The 6,813-nt window shown below is 47.0% G+C and overlaps 1 pseudogene across 1 annotated transcript; it reads right to left on the bottom strand.

The window, feature by feature from the left end:
* Nucleotides 1-252: 252 nt before the first annotated feature.
* LOC116547128 lies at nt 253-3,249 on the bottom strand (annotated as a pseudogene). The gene has a single exon (XR_004266944.1). The product of XR_004266944.1 is annotated as a putative homeodomain transcription factor 1 pseudogene (transcript).
* Nucleotides 3,250-6,813: the final 3,564 nt, after the last annotated feature.

The following is a 6,813-nucleotide window of genomic DNA, read 5'->3' as shown; positions in this document are numbered from 1 at the left end:
ACTCCTTGCTTGCACTGACTCTGCTCATGTTGAGGCCACTTATTTCCAACACAGACATATCCATCTTTTTGCACTCATTCCCTTCCCAGATTATTGCTCTAACTCAAACAGAGGCAGGGCTTGAGCTCTGAAGCCAGAATAAATGGTTCTGCTGAAAAACATCCTCTTTGGGGTCATGTTTGTTCTGAGTGAAGGGTACTTATATGCGCCCTCTCACTATCACTGGTGGCAGAAGACTGGCACCCTGGGCCATGTGGCAGGTCATCCCATAACATATCCTCAGTCTCCGAGTCATGGCGGGTGCTGAATCTCTTCTTGACATGTTGAGGCTTCGAGAGCCACCACTCACACCAGATCTAGAGCCCTGGCTGAAGGCTGCTGATTCAAATTCTGATTCCGCCAGACTATTTAATTCCCACACAAGATAACACCACCTTGTAGTGGTTTTCTTTACTTGAGAGTTTAGGTGCTTTGAAAGTACTGATTTTCTATCCTTAACTCCACAACCATTGTCACTTGTCCCCTTCCACACTCCTACACAATAGTATCATCTGTGTCTGTGCTTCTCCATCTTCCTCACTTGACACGTCATAAGATTCTCCATTACCCAAACACCGGAAAGCCTCCCTACGGCACTTTTCTCCATCTGAAAATTTTGCTTTCTCTCTTGTTTGCCACATTCTAATCTCTGGTCGACATTGTCTCTTCTTAATGATAGGATGGACACAACTTGGGTCATTGTCAGTTTCAGCCCCTTTATGAGATATGAATTTACTCTTTTAATCCTGTTGCCAAAGATAGTCTCCCCAAAACCACCAATAACGGGTACAGATTCCAAAGTTTCTACTCCTCTGACTTTATCAGAGGAGTTATTTCCATTTTCTCAGCTCCCATTGCCATTTACAGTTTTTCCTAATTTTCGTTTTCTCCGATTTCCATTGTTTCCTGATGGGCTTGCTAACTGAGTAGAAGCAATCTGACAGTGGACAGTTCCCATGAGTAGCATAAGACACAGGCATCCAAGTACTTCATTTACGTTCACAGTAGGCATCATCAAATATAAGACAATTGCTATAACTTGCATGAAATAAAGCAGTAACAGCCAAACAAAGATTCTTAAAGAGGTAACCTGAATCCACCAATTGCTGAACAATGGAAAAAATACAACTTGAACAAGCCCCTTCCGAGTCAGAGGTGTCCATGGAATTTCAGGTTTTGCCTTGGCAAATGTTGAGCCTCTGATTAAGTCAACATCAGTCAAGTCTGGCTTTGTTTAGCCCATCTTTTTTGGTTTGTTTTTGAAACCCTTAATCCGAGTCTGTTCAGTTGACTTTTCCCATATCTGCTGATCGTATGCTCCAATCTTCTTTTGGTACCAGATACAGCGTCTCTCTCATTTGAGACCATCTGTGTATCCAGCCAGAGAATGGGATTTCACTGGTGCCCGCTGCCCTGCAGGCCAGCACCCAGGGCCTTTGTCCTCAGTGGCCAGGGTCCCTCCATGACGCTGGGGATGAGGCAGTGGGCCAGCAGGCTGCATCTTTCCCACTTGGCAGAGACACCCATGGGGCCATTACTATGGAGGCCATGGAGGCCGCCCCAGCCTCGGAGGTAGCAGACCACCCAGAGCCCTGAGGTGGCAAATTGATCACCCGTCCACTGACATATGGGGTCATGGGCTGACCAGAAAATAAGCAGAGAATGAACTGAAAAATGAGGGAGATTAAAAGTGAATGAGGTCTTTGCTAGGCCTTTTTTTTTTTTTTGTCATTTTACAGTGAGAATTTACGGAGAATGGCTCATTACAAACAAAATATATATAACATCTCTGCAAAGCCCAAGGCCCCTTTCATCCCCCTGTGGCTATAGTGAACAAGGCCCACTTTCCCACGTGGCTTCAGGGGCTGTGCTGGATCCCAGCATGTGGACAGGCTGGGCAGCTGTGGGTGCCATGTGCTGTGGGCAGAAGTCCCTGATGTCCAGGCTCTCTCTCTAGCCTGATTTTCATGACTTGTGCACGAATGCCACACCCTGAGGCTTACATCCTGCCTCTGTGACCCTCCCTAGGCAGATGGGTCTTGAGAATGGGCAGCTTTCTCATTCATCTTCCAGACAGGTGACCTTTAACTTGCAGCATGCCCTGAGAAGCCATCCTCTGGGACCAGAGACTGAGCATTGCTAAACATCTTGGATGGACTGAGGTGCTGGTACCACTCTCCATGAAGGCCACTGCCCGGTGACAGACCTACCAGCATGTGCACTGTGTGTGAATCACATCTCGCCATCCTGAGAACTTCCTTTCCTCCCACTGGTTTCCTTCATACAGCTAATCTCACAATTTTACCAGAACATCTGAAGATGCCCACATCCCACACTTTCTGTGCATGGGTACTCCTGGGCCACTTGTCATTAAGGCAATGTAGATGAGACCAGTCTGGAGCCAACGCCAGTCTCTGAAACCCAGAAGGGCTGCCCAGCTAACAGCACCTCCATTTTGGCCAAAGGCTTTGTCTAGGGTTGAGGAGCAATTTGGCTGCGTGCTCTGACCCCCCTCCTAAACAAAGTCCACCTCTGTCCCCAGAGTCACCTGGTTGGGGGAGGGGCCAGCTGCCACCATGCCATGCCTTAGGCACTGTAAGACAAGGACCCAGGAGTACAGGGATGGTGTCACTGTTGCCCCTTTAAGAATGATGCATTTCCCTTAGACTTTTAGGTACAGATTGGGGTTCAAGACCCACCTCCACCACTGTCCTGGGCAGACTCCCCAGACTGGGCCAGCTGCCTTGTCCGTGAGGTGAAGCGGAGGTACTCAAAGCACTGGCCAAGTCCCTTTCTCTGAAAAAGAACTTGAGCTGGCTAACTGCCCTGTGCAGAGGTGTTAGCGGTTCCAAAGTACCTTCACTCTTACTGTTTTACTTGAAGGTGATAACCCCTCAAAAATAAAAACGTAAATCTCAAAGAAACAACCCATGACCCCAACCAAAATAAAATGAGGTGGGAGAAGAAAGGAGTGCTATGCTATTTGATGTGTTGTATGATCCTGGGCAGGAACCCCTCTTCTCCATGAGGATAGAAGAGATCCAGTGTCCTGTGCAATGTGGCATGAAGACCAGGTTGGGTGGGCAGCTGCAGGCTGCCCCTGCCCCTTGCTTTGGAGCACAGGCCCTAGCAGCCGACCTTAAAGGACTAGAGGCTTCCCACTCTCAGAGGACAGACCCCACTGTCAGGATTTAGGCTGGTGTCAGGAGGTGCAGGATCCCTCTGTGGCTAGGGCAGCTGTTCCTTCCCAGAGCACACACTGTGCTGCCAGCCATCAGGCCTTCCAGTGGGATCCAGACCCAGGCCACACCCTGACAGCCCTCCATCTGACACAGCTGGAGGACCTGGAGGGCTGTGGGGCTCTTAAGAGTCCCCAGGGGCCAGGGCTCTGATCAGCTGTGAGGTGTGTCTATCCTGGGTGGCAGGGGCCAGATGCCCTGTAACCAGCCACAGGAACTTGGCCTCATGGGTAGGCAGGAGGTGGTGGTGTCATCAACCACGGGGCACCGGGCGTCTACAGCACTTCCAGGAGAGAGGAGCCTGGAGGGGTCCTCAGCGCTGCAGGACTGGAGTCAGCTATGCTGTCTCCAAACACTCATATACTGTCCTGACAACAAGTGGCACCACCAGTCAAGCGACTTCTCTCTCCAGGCTCAATCCTGCGGTCTGAGGGGAGACAAACTCAAGGCTCTCCCCTTGTCTTGGGTCTGGCTCAAAGGCAACGAGGGCACTGTTGGGGCTGGACTTCCTGTGGACACAGTCGGAGTCAGGCTTGGGGTCTGACTCTTGAGACCAGGAGTTTGAGCCCAGCCTGGCCAACATGGTGAATCCCATCTCTACTAAAAATACAAAAATTAGCCAGATGCAGTGGCATGTGCCTGTGGTCCCAGCTAATCGGCTGGCTGATGCAGGAGAATCACTTAAACCTGGGAGGCAGAGGTTGCAGTGAACTGAGATTGCAACACTGCACTCCAGCCTGGGTGACAGAGCTGGACTCTGTCAATAAATAAATAAATAAAATGCAGCTCTTGGCCTGGCACAGTAGCTCATGCCTATAATCTCAGCACTTTAGAAGGCCGAGGTGGGAGGATTGCTTGACCTCAAGAGTTCAAGGTCAGCTGGGCAACATAGTGGGACCCCGTCTCTACAAAAACAGTTTGAAAATGAGCCAGGCACGGAGGCATGCACCTGCAGTGCCAGCTACTTGGGAAGCTGAGGTGGGGGATTGCTTGAGCCCGGGAGGTCGAGGCTGCAGTGAGTCATGATTGTGCCACTGTACTTTAGCCTCTCCAGATTTGTAGGTCTCATAATTTTAAGCCATTATCCTCCACCATCCTTTGCTTTAAGTTGTCATGACATCAGTTTTTCTGGAATTGCATTAGGGTCTATACATGTGATTTTCTTATAGATATCCTGCACTCACATCAAAGCTGCGTTTTTCTCTCTTTCTCTCTCTTCCTTTCCTTTCTTCTTCTCTCCCCCCTCCCTTTTTTTTTTCCAGACAAGGCCTTCACCTCCTAGGATCACATGATTCTCCTGCCTCAGCCTCCCGAAGGGATGAGCTACTACATCCCGCCAAAAACTGCACTAGATAAAAACATGTTTGGCAAAAAGATCAAGGTTTCACATCTGCTGGATGGCTGCAGTGATGACATTGAGAATTTCCTTTTTTTACTTTTTTTCTTTTTTCTAAGGGTTCTGGGCAACTGCAGTTGCAGGCCTCTGTCTACAGCACATGTCAATCAATCCACCATTTGCTTGTACTGCCAAGACTTTTCTCTGCTTCTTGGGAGCACTTCCGGCATCATCAGTGGCACTTTGTATGCATTCTATTGTGTTCTTCAGGTTTACAGTATTGCACTAAACATGAAAAATACATGAGAACCACGATGAATCATGTTTCACTGTGATAAACAATCTACAGGAGAGACAGGTGCTCACATGGAGATGGCTAGTGTCACATGGCATTTGAAGTGAACACTCTCTACATGAGCTCACTGCAATGGTAGCAGGAGTGGCGGCAGAATTACTCCAGTAGTACAGTGCGCTCCCATTAATCTGTGCAGCTATGACTTAATACTGCATCTTTACGTTTGTTTATGTTTCTCTGGGCTGAATAGCACCATGTACTGTGTTTGTGTGTATAACTTTTGATAAATGTTAACTGTTTATAATAGATTTCTGTATATTTTATGGTAGTAAATGATAAAAATAAACTAGTGTCTACATAGATTTTATGCATATTCATGACATACCTTTTTCTTTTTGTTTCTTTTTGTTGAGAGGGAGTCTCGCTTTGTCACCTAGGCTGGAGTGCAATGGTGCAATCTTGGCTCACTGCAACCTCCACTTCCTAAGTCCTGATTCAAGCAATTCTCCTGCCTCAGCCTCCTGAGTAGCTGGGATTACAGGCATGTATCACCATGCCCAGCTAATTTTTGCATGACATACATTTTTCTTAACTTTTTCAATATTTCTAGGATACAAGGTTCATCTACAAGTTTCTTCAAATGGTTACAAATCTCCAAAAGATGTTTCAATATATTTATTGAAAACAACCCGGGCCAGGTGTGGTGGTTCATGCCTATGATCCCGGCAATTTCAGAGGCCAAGGTGGGAAGTTACTTGAGTCCCGGAATTCGAGACCAGCCTAAGCAACATAAGGAGACCCTGTATCTATCTAAGAAGATTTCATTTAAAAAATTTTTAAGAAAAGAATCTGTATGTAGGTGCACCCATGTAATTCAGACTTATGTTGTTCAAGGGTCACCACTCTATATGAGGTGCCTACATAAAACAGATGGCCAAAAAAGTTAGTCTTATTTCCCCATCTGATCTCACTTTAAAGAGGTGTTTAGGTCTGAGAATTTTCACACATGTGAGGTCCCACAGTCAGGATGCCGAGGAGTGGCACCCCGCTTGCTGGAGTCCCATCCTCCCCACCACACCCAGCTGACTGGTGATGCACCTTCCATCCCTGTCACACTGTTGTCTCGGAAGGTCGTGTCAGTGGAGACACGCAGCATGGGATCTTTGTAACTGGTTGTTTTCACTAAGAATCATGTTTTTGAGCCCCATCCCCATTGCCCTGGGTGTCAGCGGCTTGTTCCTTTCGATTGTGGAATGGTGTTTGCCTGCACAGGGAGACACAGGTGGTTTCTCCTTTATCCATGGGAGGACATATGGTTGTGTCCAGATTTGGGTGATTATGGATAGAGTTGGTATAAGCATTTGTATAAAGGTTTTCATGAGAACACAATCTTTCCTTTCTCCAGGGAAAATAGCTGTGGGACTGCTGGGCCACGTGATAACAGAGCTGTCAAACTGCTTTCCAGTGGCACCTCACTACCTCACTATGGTTTGATTTGCATTTCCCTAATGACCAGTGTTGATTGTCTCTCATAGGCTTGCTGTCCTCCACATAGAGCGTCCTCTTTGGTGAGGGTCCAAGTGTTTTACTCATTTTTGTTTGGATGGTTCTCTAACTATTGATTTTGAGAATTCTTTGTATATGTCAAATACTTTCTTTGTTGGATATGTGGTTTCCAAATATTCTCTCCCAGTCTGTAGCTATCTTTTCAGTATCTTTTGCTATATTGTTTTATTTTGATCACGTCTAATTAATGGATTTTTGCTTTTATGTGCACTTGGTGTCTTGTCTAAGAACTCTTTCCCTAACTTCAAGTTATGAAGATTTCTTCCTATGTTTTCTTCCAAAACTTTAAACACACACACACACACACACACACACACACACACACACACACACACACA

Source organism: Sapajus apella, unplaced genomic scaffold, assembly GCF_009761245.1.
Source record: "Sapajus apella isolate SASKATOON/1434 unplaced genomic scaffold, GSC_monkey_1.0 scaffold2158, whole genome shotgun sequence".
Lineage (NCBI taxonomy): Eukaryota > Metazoa > Chordata > Mammalia > Primates > Cebidae > Sapajus > Sapajus apella.
This window is presented reverse-complemented; position numbering and strand designations above follow the sequence as displayed.